This window comes from Saccopteryx bilineata, chromosome 1 (genome assembly GCF_036850765.1).
Source record: "Saccopteryx bilineata isolate mSacBil1 chromosome 1, mSacBil1_pri_phased_curated, whole genome shotgun sequence".
Taxonomy (NCBI): Eukaryota; Metazoa; Chordata; class Mammalia; order Chiroptera; family Emballonuridae; genus Saccopteryx; species Saccopteryx bilineata.
Window position 1 is genome coordinate 83,380,512 of NC_089490.1, and position 16,856 is coordinate 83,397,367.

The following is a 16,856-nucleotide window of genomic DNA, read 5'->3' on the forward strand; positions in this document are numbered from 1 at the left end:
TCTGATGGAGTTTAGAATCCACTGCCCTCTGAGCGCCTGGCACCCAGGTGTGTACCCAGGTGGGACAGAGACAACAAATAAGCAAAACAGTCTATGGGCAAGTGAATCAGTCACTGAGGAAACGAGACAGGTGGTGAGGCTTTCGCTGAGAGGGGGCAACAAGGAGGATGGAGTGAACAGAGGTATGGAGAAGGGCATTCCTGCAGATGGAAGGGAAGGGTGAAGGTCGGAGATAGGACTCTTGGGGCCTGGGGACTGGAAGGCTAGGTTTCCTGGGGTCAGACCTCACTGTGTCCTAGAAAGCCGTGGGGAGGTTTCAGCACGGGGAACAACATGATCGCAACTCTGCAAGGAATCCTTGTCCAGGGCGGTACTGAGCTTTGGCAGCGCCAGGTTTTGGCAGCTCCTAGTGTGAATTCCTTCTTCTTACCAGGCGCAGGTCTGTGGTACCCAAGGGCCCACCAGGCCTCATCTGCCAAATGGATGCCATCGCTCCCTCCCAGAGCCCAGACCCGGCTGTGGAGAGGCCAGCAAACAGCACATCAAATACTATCGACATTATCATCATTGCTGGTCTTCACACTGATAACCAGTGCAGGGCCCACCTCAGTGCGGGGATGGGACGCTGGCTGATAAGGAGATGCAGTCCACGGGCTGAGGGTCACCCCATACTGCTGTGGGTTCAAGGCCAGCAAACCTTTCACAGGGATGCTCTCCTTGCCTGCCCCCTGGCAGCCCTTCCTGCACTCCACCCTCATCCTCCTCAGTTTGGACCTGGGACCCAAGGCTGCAGGAAGATGGTCCACATTCCTCCTCGTGGAGTGCAGACAGGGAAGCCGGCAGCCAGCTCGCATGGGGTAGATTTCCTGTCCGCAGGAGCAGAGTGAATTGCAATCTGCTCCCTCACTCTGGCCTGTACCTTTCAATTTAATAAGACCCCTGGAAAGACGGCAGCCAGCCCGCGAGTGCACGTGTGCCAAGCCTCCGTTTCCTCCCATCTGTCTCCACTGGCCACATCTGTGGACCAGGAGGCCCCGTCTCTGCCAGGCTGCTGTCCTGAGAGGCTGGGGTCTGGGGGCAGTGCTGCCTCTCATAGGTTGTGTGACCCCAGCGGGGACCTTTCCCTGGACCTCCATGCCCTCCACTGCAACGTAGGCCAGTAGGCCCAGCTCTTGGACTGCACAGAAATGCCCCCTTTGTCCCTTCATATCTTTATGAACTACCAAGTGCAGACAGGTGAACCCCAGAAGACCCTGTTCCTTCACAAGTGTAACCGGTGCCACATCCCTTCCCCGTGGCCTCACTGTCTGCTGGTTCAAGGGGCTCCCAGTCTCTTCCCTTGCTCAGAGACTGAGCTTTCTTCCCCACCTCGCCCTCTCTCCTCCCTCCAGCCCGTCCCTTCCCACAGCCCGTCCCTTCCTGCAGCCTGTTCCCGCAGTGTGCCCTACTCCTGCTCCTATAAGCCCCAGCCACCTCGGTGTGGGAATGTGGGGTCCAGAGGCAAGAACAGGACTTGGAGAGCCAGGCCTGCACATCAGACCACCAGCAGCCCACCTCTCTTCCCTGCCTCAGTGTCCTCACCTCTCTAATGGAGTGCGGAGGTGGTGGGGGTTAAGTGGGGAATGTGAGTAAAGCCTTTGGCTGACTTGGCCCAGGGTAAGCCAGTGTGCCACTCACCACAGACACTTAGTGAGTATCCACTCTGTGCCGGGCTTTAGGCTGGATGCCCAGGTGCCCTGCCAGGGCATGCAGGAGGTATGATAACTATGGACGCATGGAGCTCTTGCCGTGTGCTGCCCCTGTTCAGAGCCTTCCTGCACTCACTCGTCTCCTGACGCGAAGCCTGCAGCACAGTCTCTGTTCTCGTCCCCAGTTCACAGGGCAGCACAGGGTCTGCTTCTACGGATACGCCACACACTTTCTGTAGCCACTGGCATGTTCCTCAGCACTTACCAGGGTCTGTAGGTCATGCAATGACTGAGCAGCATTGTTTACTTGTTGAGAACAAAGTGGGGTGAAATGTTGCTCAGCCTTAAAAAGGAAGGAAATCCCAACACCTGCTACAACATGGATGAACCTCGAGACCATTATACCAAGAAATGTAAGCCAGTCACAGAAGGACAAATACTGTGAGATTCCATTGATGTGAGGTCCCTTTATTTTTATTTTTATTTTTTTTTATTTTTATTTTTATTTTTTTCATTTTTCTGAAGCTGGAAACAGGGAGAGACAGTCAGACAGACTCCCGCATGCGCCCGACCGGGATCCACCCGGCACGCCCACCAGGGGGCGACGCTCTGCCCACCAGGGGGCGATGCTCTGCCCATCCTGGGCGTCACCATGTTGCGACCCTCCTGGGTGTCGCCATATTGCGACCAGAGCCACTCTAGCGCCTGGGGCAGAGGCCACAGAGCCATCCCCAGCGCCCGGGCCATCTTTTGCTCCAATGGAGCCTTGGCTGCGGGAGGGGAAGAGAGAGACAGAGAGGAAGGCGCGGCGGAGGGGTGGAGAAGCAAATGGGCGCTTCTCCTATGTGCCCTGGCCGGGAATCGAACCCAGGTCCTCCGCACGCTAGGCCGACGCTCTACCGCTGAGCCAACCGGCCAGGGCCGTGAGGTCCCTTTAGAAGTGAAATTCACAGAGAGAAAGTAGAATGGTGGGTGTCGGGGGCTGGGGGAGAGGGAGGAGGAGTTGCACTTTGTGGGGACAGGGCTCCAGTTTGGGAAGATGAGACCATTCTGGAGATGATGTTGTGAGGTTGCAAAACACTGGGAATGCAGTCATTGCCGACGGATTGACCCAGGGACAGAGCGGGAGGCAGTGGTCCAGGAGGGCTCGGCTAGGGTGGTGGGAGCCATCGTCCATTTACAGGACACACACGGAGAATGGGCACAGGGGTGGGGGAAGGACCAGCTTAGCCTGGTGGCTTCTACGTCCTCAGTGAAGAATGAAACAAGGTCACCACTGAGCATGGGATGGGGGCAGTTGAAGGAAGGGGGAAGGTGTGAGGCAGGTCTTTTGGGCAGTGGGATGTGCGTGTCCGTTACATGTCCTCACTCCCCCCCCCCCACACACACACACACACTTGCTGAGCTGGATGCCGTCCTCTCTAATCAAGTTCTGCACACTCTGGCTCGTCTCCGTGTAACAGCTCACGGACATCTTTCCTCCGCAGGATAGACGGATCTAGCACCTCTGCCCACGTGCCCCGGAACGGCGGCGGCCCCTTCCTGGGCGCCCCACTTCCCTCGCTGACGAGCACAGTTGTCACAAAGCGCACATTCATCTCTGTGAGCCTGAGGAGTGTTTTACACGAGGGGCTCTAACAAGTGAACCCTCTCACTCACTCACCGTCTGGATCCTTCTGGCCTTTCCCAAGAGCAGAACCTACAGCCCCCACCCTGGTCCACCACGAGGGCAGTGCGGGCAACCCTGTGCCCCCATCCTCTGTCGGCACACCGACAAGGGAGGGCTCACGTGGCGTCGTTTGAAGTTTTGGTCCTCCCTGATCACTGGCGAAGCCTAACATGTTTTATTTATTTTTTCCTGTTTCAATATTTTACCCATTTTTTTCCCTCTTGTTTGTGTTTCTCTTAGTGCCGTCAAGCGCGCTCTCTGAGAAAGGAGACCATTAAGCTTTTGTTATATTTGTCCCAAATGCTTCTCTTCCTTGGCAGCTGTTGCTGTATGTTGTTTTCATTCCTTTGCCATAGAGGACTTTTCCACTTTTATGCTGACAAATTCGTCAGCCTCTCTGTAGTGGGAATGTCAGTCTTCTGCCCAGATATTCCTCGAGATGGTGTGCCTGTCACCTGTCCCCTACGCCCATCACACCTGTCATCCATCGCCCCACTGTGCCTGCATGACAGCCACCCTCCATGCTGGCAGCTGCTTCTCTCTGGGTTTCCCCGGAGAGCAGCCCAAAGACGGATGAGCCGATGCAGAGGGACAAAGGCCCCAGCCTCTGACCTCAGGTTAGGACACCTCTGAAGGTGTCCCCTGTCCTGGAGTTCCCAGCAGTGAACTTTTCCATCTGGCCAACCCTGCTCTTCACTTCCCGATAGAGACGTGGTTGTGTCTGTGTCTGGGACTGAGATAACGTGCCCCAGAATTAGTGGCTTAAAAATAACAGAAATTTATTCTCCCCCAATTGCAGAGGCCGGAAGTCCAGAAGCAGGGCCATACTCCTTCTGAGTGCTCCAGGGGAGTCCTTCCGGTGTCTTCCAGCTCTGGTCAGCTGCCCACATTCCTTGGCTTATGGCCACATCACTCCAGTCTCTGCCTCTGTGGCCACATGACTTTCTCTTTCTGTCTGTGTCTTCCTTTTCTTATTAGGACACTTGTCATTGAAATTAGGGCCCACCCAAATAATCCAGGATGATGATCTCTTGAGATCTTGAACTTGATCACACATGCAAGGACCCTTTTTTTCCAAAGAAGGTCACCTTCATAGGTTCCAAGGGTTAGGATGTAGACGTATCTTCTGAGGGCCACCATACAACCCACTTCAGGCATCCATGAGAGCCGTCCCTCACTTCATTTTCCGGGGTACCCAACCGAAGATACCTCTTCTCCCCTGTGAACTTTCTGGACGAAGGGACTCTGGAGAGGAGGATCCCGGCCCCAGGCCCTCACCTGTCTGGCTGTGTGAATCTGAGCAAGTCCCCTTCCCTCTCAGGGACCTGGGGCTCTTGACTTTAATAACAGAATGACAGGAGAGGTTTCTAATACCCTGTGATCTGAGGATGCTCACACACACCAGGACCATTGGACACTCGGGTCTGGGGCAGCTGCTGGGAGCCAAACTCGCACCCCCAGTGTGTGGGAGCCTGCAAGGGGCAGTGCCCAGTAGCCTGGCACCCCGGAGGCCAGCACCCGCTCGGACAGCTAAGACCAGGCTCCGCCCAACCCCAGAATAGCTCTGATGTAATTCATAATTGTCCCTTTCCTACCACAATGGCAGCCACCAAGCAAGAAAAAGTGGTTTCTTTTCTAAAATTGCTTCTCTGCGTTCTTTGACAGAGGCTGCGGGGCCCGTGCTCAATTAATTCAGAGCTTGGTGAATGGCGGGTGAGCCGTTCTGGCTGGGAGAGGAGAGCTCTATAGAAAAGCTGTGGGGCGCAGTCACCGAGGAAAATGAGATCGCCCAGACGCCCGGAATTGCCCCGGCTCACAGAACAGAATAAATACATACAAATCCTGCTTGTTGGGAACGTGGCCTTGCTGGTAGCCCGAGGGGAGGTCCCCAGGCTCCTTCATGCCCACCAGCACAGAGACACAGATGTGTCCCCACCAAAGGGGACCTTTCAGGGCTTTTCCCAGGTTTCTCAGGCCCTCAGGGCTTAGAGGCAGGGGTCAGGCCCGGAGCTGGTGGTGGCACAGAAACAGCTTAGTTGTGGAGTCCCAGTCTGCGCTGGTTCTCTAGGTGACCTTGACCAGGGAACACCGAAGATCATTTCCCTCTTTGGTGAAATGGGCTAATAGTTCCTAAATCGTAAGTGGATTAGAAAGAACAAGGACAGTCTTTGAAAAATCAGAGCCAACCCTGATCACTAACTGTAGGGACTTGCTGGGAAGAGTACAGGCCACTGATGTACTGGGATGCTATGCCACTAATAAAAATCACCTTGCAGAAAATATCATAATATGGTTATGAGAAAAGTCATCAAGACACGGAGCACCATGTCCCTGTCACAAGGCATCTAGACAAAGACAACCCCGGTGTGGCCAGGGCTGGGGCAACGCCTCACCCCCTGGCTGGAGCTGGCAACGACAGGCCCTTCCCCTGAGCACTCCTGGGGAGCCCTTGGTGGGGCCCCTGTTTTCTATGATGTTTATTTGCCATATTTGAACTAGGGGTGGGAGGAAGGCAACAGAATGAGATCTGGATTTTAGAAACAATAATTAGTTAATCTTCATATTTCAATCAATTGAACATTGTGAGACACTTGTATTTTTACAGACCACTAAGAATTTTAAAAGTACTGATCATTAAACTGTGACACATCATTGATTATAAGGCATACCATAATTCTAGAGCTGTCGAAAGATGAACCCTAGAACCAATGAAATATCATTGATGAACTCATCTATTCCTTTTTTTTCCCTGCTAAAAGTTTTATTGTTTTCATTTGGTCCAAAGCACGAAAGAGGGTTCCAGGGCGTTACAAGGATGTCCAGTGGTTTCAGGGAGAGGCTCAGACATAAGCCAACCAAGGGGATGCAGAGGGCCCCTCAAAGTCCTCTGGGCTCCAAAGCCCCCTAGTTGTGCTTAATGGGGAACCTTTCAAAGAGACACTTGCCCATCCAGGGGGCAAGATAGCCTGTGGAGCTGAGTCAGGTGGTCACCCATCCTCTCAGTGAGTTTTACCTGCTCATCCAGGAAGTGGTTCTCCTGGAAGTCACAGAGCTGAGGGTCTGTACAGGCAGAACTCGGGGCCTGCAGGTCCACAGGGGTCTGGTTCCGGCTCGTCTCCATGACCAGGGTGACTCCATGCGCCCTGAGTTTTACCCACTTGTCTTGGGGCGGCTTCTGCAGGCCCTGACAGGGGACGTGGCCACTGCGCTGGTTTTGTATCTTTCAGATGCTCGTTGCCCTGGAGCTTCTCCTCAGCCAACTCCAGGAGGAAGTGGTCCGCGCCCTCCAGGGCCACATCGCCTCGGTGGACACAGAAGCCCAGAGAGAGGTAGGTGTGGGGTTGATCACCAGAGACGCAGGTGACCAGGTGGTGCGCAGGGCCTTCACCTCGGTGAAATAATTCTGATGAATTTGGGAACTCACGGTTGTTTGGCAGTAAGGGGCCAAGGTAAAAAAAAGTGGTGCGGCTGGTTTCAGAGGCCGAGGACGGCTGAGGTGTTCGAAGGTGGTGACTGGAAAGGAGGTTGGAGGGTGGTCAGAGGCTGGAAGAAGGGACGGCTCTGTGTCTGTTCTGTCCAAACTCCGTTGAAGCAAAAGACAGACCCGGGGACCGCCAAGAGCACTGCCTGAACTCATCTACTCTCACAACGGTCCTGGTAGGCAAGAAATGTCATCCCCACTATGCAGGTGAGGACACTGAGGCACAGAGACATTAAGTAACTAAGTTACTGAGGTGGCGGAGCTGAGACTTGACCCAGGGCCATCTGGTCCTCTGCTGTACTGGTTACCTCAGTGGAGCCATGACTCCAGGGCAGGGGATCAGGAGTGGGTTGAGGGGTGTTACAGGAGGTGGGGAGGCAGTTAGGAGCCCAGGCAGCAGCTGGGAGTGTGGGGGAGACAGCGTGGTCACTCTCCTCCTCAGTATCCTGCCTCTTCTCCTCTGTTCAGGGCTTGGCCTTCTCCAAAGGAGGGACTCCCCGCCCATCACTGGTGATGGGGTGAAAGGAGGTCCCCTGTATATTGCTACAGGCTGCTTCACATCACAGTCACCATTCCCTGGGTTCTTTCAGAGTTGGAAGGTTTAATTAAGGCAGGGCTGGCAAGTGGCGATCATCTTAAACGCCAACACTAATCACTCAGCAGAGACTGCCTGGGACTGTATTGAGAAGGATTCTGAGGCCCAGTCGGGACCCAGTGGGAAAGCTTGCTGGCGAGGTCTCCAAGGACATCAGAAGAGGTGTGACAAGGGCCAGGGCTTTCCAGGCCTGGGATAGGGACAAGCTGAGATCCCCTGAACTTAAGAGGACCCGAGAACCCCCACAACATGCCCCAAAAAGCTGAAGAATCTCCCCTGGGACCAAACTTATGCCCTTGGCCTCTCTGAAGCCCAGACTTCACCAGCTAAGGCAAGATGTGAGGAAGAGGTGATACCGTCTGTGTGTGGGGGGAGGGTGGGGGGGTCATGTCCAGATTGGGCAGGGCCCTCCCTATGGCCATCATAGTCTGGAGTTTCTGGAGCAGGGGCATGATGCCCTGCCGTGTGCCAGCTGGGTTTTCACAGATGACACTGTATGGAGTCCGCTGGCCCTGGTAATTATTTCACGTCTATAATTAGCCCAAAGTCCCCGGCTGTGAACAAAGAGCAGAGTATGGGGTGTGATGGACAGCTTGACTTGCACCCCAGAGGCTGCTGCCACAGGCATGGGTTCTTCAAGGGCCTGGGCGAGCTGCCCATTTGTTCCAAGGCGGCCGGCAGGCTGGCTCCAAATTGTCCTGTCGCCGTGACAGTCAGCCTTTGTTCAGCACGTCTGAAGCCATCTCACACACCTTTCCTGGTTTAATCCCCACGCGCCTGCTGAGGGGCTGTGATCACTGTGATATTCACGCCCAGTGGAGAAATCAGGCCCGGAAGGGACACAGTTGCCTGAAGCAGAGCTGGGGTTTGAACCCAGGACTAAGCAGTGTCCACTCCTCCCACATCCTCAGGGCCTCTCACTTTTCCCAGACAACAGCCTGGGAAGGGGTCACTGCAGAAGAAACAGGCTCTCTAGAACATTCTACGGAATAACTTTTAGGAGACATGTTTTCATCCTTAAGGAAGAACTGGTATTTTTGAGGATGGGGAGATTTTCGAGGGTTCAGTCAGCTGGGTCAGAGCCCCCCCCCCCCACGAGGGGCCACAGCAGAGGAGAAAGGGGCAGGATTGGGGGGGTCAGGTAAGGGAGGCTGATGAGTCTATCCCCTACATCTAGAGAATCTTAGGCCAGGATCAAGCTTAATAGCAAGTGAGATTTCTTATTTCCAGGCGGCCTCTGGGAACAGAGGGAAACAAATATCAATTATGTGCAGAATTGTCAGCGGGAAGAAAGCTGTCGGTCTCGATTTAGGGTTTACAAACAGTTAATCAAGCTGACAGGGAGGACCACAGCCGCCAGCCTGCTGGCCCGGGGGAGGAGGTGCCAGGGCGCAGAGCAGGGGCGTGGGGTGCTCCTGGGGGCTCCTCACATACTCACGCTCTCCACCTCAGGCCCTTCTCAGCAATACCGGTGCCAGGCTGCCCTCAGACGTTTTATGTAATTGATTGGAGTTGGGAGGGCACAGGCACCAGCATATTTTTAAGGGACTCCCTGTGCAGCCAGGGTTGACAACCACTGAAAGCAGCTAGATGGACTGAAAAACTAACCACTCCCCGATGGCCCCAACCTGGCTGCTCCCCTCCCGTGTGTCCTCCTGGCTCCGGGGCCCAACTGAGTGCCCTCCTCAAGGCTGCACAAGCCCCTTCGCTGTGGGCTGTAGGGAACATAACGCCCTGTCTTGGCTTCCTGATCTCATGGCCTGTTCCCATGAGTCACCCACGCCTCCAGCATCAGCATCCAGCTCCCAGTCTGGCTCCTGCGTCCACACAGGCATTCCCCGTTTTGGGCCTGACTGTGGACCTTCCTGCTGCTCCCTCTGTCCGGGGGCCGGGTTAGGGGCTTGATTAGCCATGGCCCCAAGGGAAGGGTGTTTGTTCCATTCCACCTGCAGTCAGGGGAACGAGAGTGCTCAGGGAGGGGCCTGCAGAAGGAGGGCGGCAGCATGGCAGATGGCAAAAGGCGGTTGGGAGGCACAAGGCGCAGAGGGATTCCTACCGTCTCTTTCAAGGAAAATGACTGTCTGTTTGGGAAATCTTACCAAGAGCCTGAGAATGCTGAGCTGGATGGGGAGTGGTCGATTAAAATCCTTATCCAGAGCCATGTCTGTGTTAGGGCCACGGACATGACCGGGAAGGGAGACAGGCGTGCTCCTGCTTCCTGGGGAGGATGCTGTGCTTGGGGAGACAGAATAAACCTGGTACTAAGCACCGTAGCTGTGGATAGTCATAAATGAGAAAGAGGAAAATGAGTGACAGGGAGTGGGGAGGACTGTGGGTTCTGTTGCAATGACTGGTCAGGGAAACACACTGAAGAGAGGGGAGACTTCGACCTGAGACCCGAGTCACGAGGAGGAGCCAGTCATGCGGGGATCTGGCGTCAGAACATTTTGGCAGAGGGAGGATGTGCGAAGTCCCCAGGGCAGCGAAGAGCTTGATGTACTAGAAGGACAAAGGGAAGGTCTTTGTGCTGGAATTAAAGGTGGAGAGTGAGAGGTGAAATCTGGGAGAGATTTAGAGATTTGAGAGCCTTGAAGACCAAAGAAAGGCTTTGAATACTATTCTAAATGGAACCAGAGGCCAAGGAATGATTAAAAGCAGGAAGGAAAGCCACTCGGGACTTGTGCGTTTGGCCAAGATAGAGTGATGGGCAGTACGCTATCCCCTTCATAGTCAACAGTTATGAACTTGAGTTAATTAGGAGAAAGAGGCAGGATTGGGGTGGGGGGTCAGATGGAGAAGGCCTCTGAGTCCGTCCCCCAGATCCAAAGGGTCTTAGGCTAGATCGGGCATAATAGCAAGTGGGCAACGGGCCATGCAAGGCTGTGGTCTTTGGGAGAGGGCAAACCCACTGGGGAGCCTACAATCACCTGTTCTCTCCCAGGGGTGATTTCCTGAGGACAGCCCAGGGACCCGGGCCTGAGTGGAGCTCAGTGGTGAGCTGAGAAGACAGTAATTACAGTTTGTACCAGAAGATAAGATTTCAGAGAGAAACTTTGCAAAGGGCGAGGGGAAGGCAGCAGAAGTCAATGTGGAGGTCTATAGCTGAAGGATGAGCTGTACAGTCTCAGAGCAAGACTGTTCAAGACGTTCAGAGAGTGGACTTGGTGGGACAGAAAGCAGAATAGAAACCCTGGAGGACGAGCTGAGCTGGGGGATGAGCAGGCCTGGGGAACACTGACATTCCAGCTTGGCCAGAATGGAGACATCGCACTTTGTTAGTAGTACCCCTGGCATCCAACTGAGACCCCAGAGAGGCGAGGTCTTAGGATTAGGGACCACGTCTTAGTGGAAGAGTCACATGAAGCCTAAAACCAAGCCTCCAAAAGATCTGCAGGGAAAACTAAGTTCGAGGCACTTCCTGCCAACTGAGAGGGATTTAGGAAGCCCACGGGCTGTCTTCAGACCCACATGACAAAGTGTAAACCAAGTCTATGTAAGTTCAAAGTGATCAGCTAGCAATTTAACTGCCTGTTAAAATAAGATATACTCCTTAGGGGGAAATGGCAGAATCCAGCATCTCTGTAGTGGGTTATCCACAATGCCTAGCATATAATAAAAAAAATCACTATATACCCAAAGAAACAGGAACATGTGATGGACAGTCAAGGGAAAAAATCATTCAATAGGAATTAAAATTAAGATGGCCTTGATGGTGGGTTTAGCAGACATAAACTTCAAAGTAGCCATTATAAATATGTTCAAAGAACTAAAGGAAAAACACCATTAAGAAATAAAAGGGCCTGACCAGGCGGTGGCACAGTGGATAGAGCGTCGGACTGGGATGTGGAAGACCCAGGTTCGAGATCCTGAGGTCGCCAGCTTGAACGCGGGCTCATCTGGTTTGAGCAAAGCTCACCAGCTTGGACCCAAGGTCGCTGGCTCGAGCAAGGGATTACTTGGTCTGCTGAAGGTCCCCGGTCAAGGCACATGTGAGAAAGCAATCAATGAACAACTAAGGTGTCGCAACAAAAAACTAATGATTGATGCTTCTCATCTCTCTCCCTTCCTGTCTGTCTGTCCCTATCTATCCCTCTCTTTGACTCTCTCTGTGTCTGTAAAAATAAATAAATAAATAAGTAAATAAATAAATAAAAGGATATGGTATTAGTGAGCAAACAAATAGGAAATCTCAGCCAGAGGATGAAAACTTATTTTTCTACAAAAACCAAATGCAAACTCTACAATTGAAAAGTACGCTAACGGCAATAATAACTCACAGTGTATTAGAGGTGACAGGGGAAACAAAAAGACAGGGACATTAAAAACAGACCCATAAAAATGATCCAAACTTAAGAACAGAGATTTTTTTTTTAATTGAAGAAAAATAAACATGGCAGAGAAAGGATACTCTTTTCAAAAAACAGTGCACACCTGCTCTGACCCAGGCCCCGTTCTGGCCCTTGGCTCCTGCCGAGGCTCTGCTGGGCTCCCCAGGCCCCATCAGGGCTCAGTGACCCTGACTGAGCTGGGTGGGTTCACAGCAGGGCAGCCTGAGCCTCGGGGCAGCCAGCTGTGTGTGTGTTTGGGGTGGGGGTGAGAGAGTGGATCCTAAGACACCAGGGCTCTGGGTCTTCCCTCTCCTCCTAGATCACCAGACTGTCACCATCTTCCTCCCTTCTGCCTTGCCCATCTCTCTTTTCTAGGACCCCGGCTGTGCCTCTCAGGGTCTCTCTGCCCACCGCTTCCTCCCCATTCTGTTCCAACCTCTCTCCCTTGTCTCTCTCTGTCTCTGTGTCTCCCATTCCCCATCTCCATCCATTCTCTGTGTTGATCTCTTTCTGTCTGAATGTCCTCCTCCAGCTGTGTGTTTCTGTGGTTGTACCCCTCCTGGTCTCGCTGTGTTACTCTCTGTCATGCCCCCTCCCCTTCCCAGCAAGTGACAGGGCAGCAAGACAGGGCTAGATTTAGACGAGCAGCTGGGAGGCCAACTGCCGCTCTCTCTGTTCCTCTCTGCCTGGCACCTCCCATTCTGGGGGCAGGCGGATTTCCACAGCATCCCGAGAAGGGGACTCAGCCGTTGAAACCCTGAATTGGGCGTGGGTTGAAGTGCTTTGGCCATCAAATCACCAACAGGTTGAGGCTATTCTGGCTCAGAGTAGAAGCCCCCATGGGGGAATGCAGTGGCCCACAGGTGCCCACTTCCAGGACAGGCAGGACTCATGGTAGGGGCTACTCTGGGCTCCATCCCTGGAGGGTGACCATCAGTCCAGAGCACAGACCCCCTGATTCCGCCCAGGTACTGTGAGCAGGGTCTCAGGCCTCAGGGAGTGGCAGGGGACCCAGCTAACACGTGGAGCTCCTCACCTGTGAAAGGGAGACGAGTCCTTTTGGGGAAGTTCCATCAGCCTCGATCAGTCCTCTCGTCTTGTCTCACTTTGGGCTCTGCTCTCGTGTCCCCTCTCGGGACTCTGCCCCGGTCCTCCTGAACGCCTGATGCATTTCCTTCCCTGTCCTCCTGTGTCTGCACTCATCCGCTGTTTGCATGGTTTGATGCAAGCTCGTGAGAGTGGGGATCTCTGCCATCAGTATCTCCCGGGACCCCAGCACGGAGAACCTGGCACACAGTAGGTTCTCAACAGTGTTTATTGACTGCAAGAATGAACAATAACGGGTGAACAAACTCATCCATGCTTCTACCAAATATTTTATGTCGCCCCGCTTCATGTTGGCTGTGTGTTTGCCTCCTGGAAGTGAGGACCACCTTGCACAGGCTGACTCTGCTGGCTCTGGTGGGAGAGGGGGGAGCATCCCGCCTCTCCAAACTGTAACTCTCAATGTTTATCTGCAACAAAATTGAAATCTTTCTGTAGTTAAAGTTTGTAATCTAGTCACTTAGCATCAGGTTGTAAACATGGGCCCAGGATATTGACTATCATTCAGAAACCAGTTTGAAATGGCTGCACAGTGTGACATCGTGCAGACAGCCCCAGTTGACTGATTTGTTCATTTGACCAGCAAGTAGGAACCGAGGGTCCTAGGGGCCCGTGTGCACAGTGGTCCTGCCGCAGGGAGTTCCTACCCTGGTGGAAGAGACAGGCGTGAACCAAGTCAGGGACACAAAGCACAGATTATCCTGGACAGGTGCCCTGAGGAGTCCAAGGCTCCAAGAGAGCTAAGGAGCCCTACCTGGAAGGGACATGGCAGTGTGGGAGGGACAACAGAGGGAGGGGGGGCATGGCAGGGTGGTAGCGGGACATGCTGCGTGGGCAGGGGGCTGTTTCGGAGTGCAGGAAGGACAGACACTGTCTTCTCACCTCACTGGTGTTTCTGCAGCACAGGTCGCAGGAGGGACCACTGGCTAGGCCTGGTCACGTGCCCTGCAGGTGGACAGTCCTGGTTAGGGAGTTGGAGTTGAGACCCTTCCCTGCTTCTGAATGTCCGGGACCTAGAGACTGTCCTAGGGTGGAGTATTTCTGTCTCCTGGGTGGGGAGGGCGCCCAATGGCTGCAGCTGTGTTACAGCATCCAGGTGACCTGCCTCCTGTTCCCCAGGAGAGGAGCATGGGGGCGGTGGGGCCCTGGGAGACCAAGTAGCCAGTCCCTCAGATACAGAGGAGGTGGCTTTGGGTCTGGAAAACTGCAGAAGGAAAGGGGATGTCCCAGGCACCGGGGAGAGCTTCTGAAGGAGGGCAGTGGCAGCACACCGGTCCTTGTGTCTGTAGACGGGCAGCACTGGCTCCATGAGGGCTGGTCTGGCCCACGCTGTGCCTTGAGGCCAGGGCACACTCAGGCCGAGTTGCTCTGTAGGTAAAGGCACAGTCAGCAAACACACATGCAGAGTCGAGCGCACCTCCTTCCCTGCGAGCTGAGTCAGAGCCAGTGAGCAAACACTGGTCTCCTACTGTGCGTCTGGTGCCTCCCCTTCTTCCTCGCAGCAAGCCCACTCTAGCTCGATAGAAGGGGGTGCAGAGGTGTGCAGGGGCCTTGGGGGTAAAAACAAACCCATCGAGTCCTCCTTTCCAATGCCAAAGGGCTTCAAAAGGCAGGGGTGGGGAGGGTGTCCCGTGACTGAGTCCTAATAGACCATCATGGCCATCTTATCTGCAGGGTGATAATGTTTACAGAGCGCCCGGTGCACAGCAAGTGAGCCATAGGATTAGCAGGGACAGTGGTGGACACATGCACAGATCCGAGACAAGGAATTGGGATTAGTCCAGGGATGGTTATCCAACCAGGAGGCAGAGTGGGGGAGTGAGGAGGTGCTGCCCGCTCGGGCTTCTCATCTGTTAAACAGGCGCTCCCTGAGCTTACAGGTGATTCAGAGACTAATAGTGGAATCAGGGACGGCATTTGTTCCCTTACTAATATTGACTGAGCACCTAGCGTGGAGTAGACACACTGGGGGTTACAATGGTGAACTAGACAGATGGGGTTCCCACCATTCTGTGACATCAGTCCAGCTGGGGAGAAGCACATGGTGGACAGTTATGGCTATTCCTTGTTCCAGTCCATTCTCTGATCCCAGCTCGGCTCTGGACAGGTGAGCCTGCTGCCTTCTTTTATCCTCTTCCAGATAAGGAAACTGAGGCAGCCTAAGGCTGGGAAGTGCTTACTTCCAGCTGAATTCCAGGCGTGGCCACTGAGTTTGGGGCTGTCCTTGCTAGAGCCCTGGAGATCCCTGGGGCCAGCCCCGGGTTCTCAGATGAGAGCACCAAGGACAGCAGATAGCATCCTTTACCTGTCCCTGTCTTTCTCTCTTCCAGAACATTCCCAGGAATGGGCTAGTTTGAGCCACTGGAAATCTCAGCCGGGATCCTGGCGTCTGGGGAAGGGCCGGGCTCTAAAAATAAACTGCTCGCCTCAGCCTGGGAGCAGCAGGCGGGAGCCTGGTGAGCAAAAGCGGCCGCCTGACGTTCCCTCCCGGCAGATGATGGCTGGCCTGTCCCAGCCGGGGCACCCCCATCTCAGGCAGCTGGCCCCTGGGATGGGCTGGTGGCAGGTGGCAGCAAGGAATATCTGATCCCTGGCTCCCGGAGGCACCCCCACCCCCACCCCCACACGCACATGCACACACACACACACACACACACACACACACGCCCATGCACACCACATATGCCTTAACCTGGGGCGTGCTCCACAGAGCGTGGCCGGAGCTGTTCCTGAGGAAGGGGCCAGCGGCGAGAACCTGGGACACCGGGAATTACCCTTCGCATGCTGGACAGTGACAAGCCTCAGTACAGGTAGGGGGGTGTCTCCTTGTGTCCCAAAGTCTCTGCTCCCCTGAAGGAGATGAGACTGTGGACCTGGGGGAGGGGGTCCTGGGGGGGGTGTCTTGTGTCATCCTCAACCCCAGGGAGCCCTGATGTGGCCCCTAGCTGTCTCCCAGAGAGGGCCTGGACTCTGCTGTCCTCCCCCCTTCCATGCCCCAGCCTTGGTGGGGACGGCTTGCCTTTTCCAGCTCTGGACTCTCCTGACCGCTGCCCAAACGTCAGTGCCGTTGGTTTAATTAGAAGCTGGCTGCAGGTAATGGGTTTTCAGGAACCAGTTGTAAAGTTTGGGAAGCAGACGCCATGCCTGGCCTTTGGGGGAGACATGCCTACCCATCCTGCTCCAGGGTGGGTGGTGGCCGAGGCCCTGCCCACAACAGGGGTGGCAGTTGGCCTTCTTGGAGCTCTGTCTGGGAAAGATTCTTTGGAAAGATGGGGAGAAAGCTCCCCTGGGTGGGTCTCCAGAAAAAATCTGTGTCATACTTCAAGGTTTACAAAAGGAAACCTTTTCAGCAGAGTAGGGGCTGCTCAGGGCATGGAGCTGGCCTGATGGAACCATGTTGGAACAAGGGATCTGCCGCCCTGGCTGGGTAGAGCATCATTCTGATAGCAAAGGTTATGGGTTTGATCCCTGGTCAGCGCACATATAGGAACAGAGTGATGTTTCTCTCTCTCTCTCTCTCTCTCTCTCTCTCTCTCTCTCTCTCTCTTCCTCTCTCTCTAAAAGTCAATTTAAATAAACAACAAAAAACAAGAGGCTCATCCTGTGGGTTCTGTACCTTTGTCCCCAGTGCTCTGAAGGAGGGGCTGTCAAATCTGATTTCTGCCTAAATGGATTTCTATGCCTCATCCTTGGGCAAGACATTCACCTAAAATCAAAGTGGTTCATGCTAACAGGATCTCCCCTGTCCAGGAGGGAGAAGACAGGGTATTGGGCTGGGTAGAGGAGGGCCTGTTGGCTGCCCCCCCCCCATTCATCAGAGGAAGGCAGGTGCTAGGGGGTGCAGAGAGGACCTGCGGCACGCCGGCCCCCAGTCCCCATGCTGTGAACCTTTCCTGGGCTCACAGTGGAGAGTGGATTAACCAGGATGACTCTGAGCTGGCCTCTGCCACCCAAACCCTGCAGCTGTGATGACTCAGCTGGAGTGAAGGGA

General features: G+C 54.3%; 1 protein-coding gene across 1 annotated transcript in view; it reads left to right on the forward strand.

Moving 5' to 3' along the window:
- The first annotated feature begins 15,586 nt into the window (after nucleotides 1-15,586).
- The window catches only part of SHISAL1 (shisa like 1), a 125,015-nt gene continuing 123,745 nt past the window's right edge, over nucleotides 15,587-16,856 (forward strand). The window contains exon 1 of the mRNA XM_066255782.1: nucleotides 15,587-15,675. The gene's annotated coding sequence lies outside the window, so the exon portion shown is untranslated. The remainder of the gene's footprint in view (nucleotides 15,676-16,856) is intronic.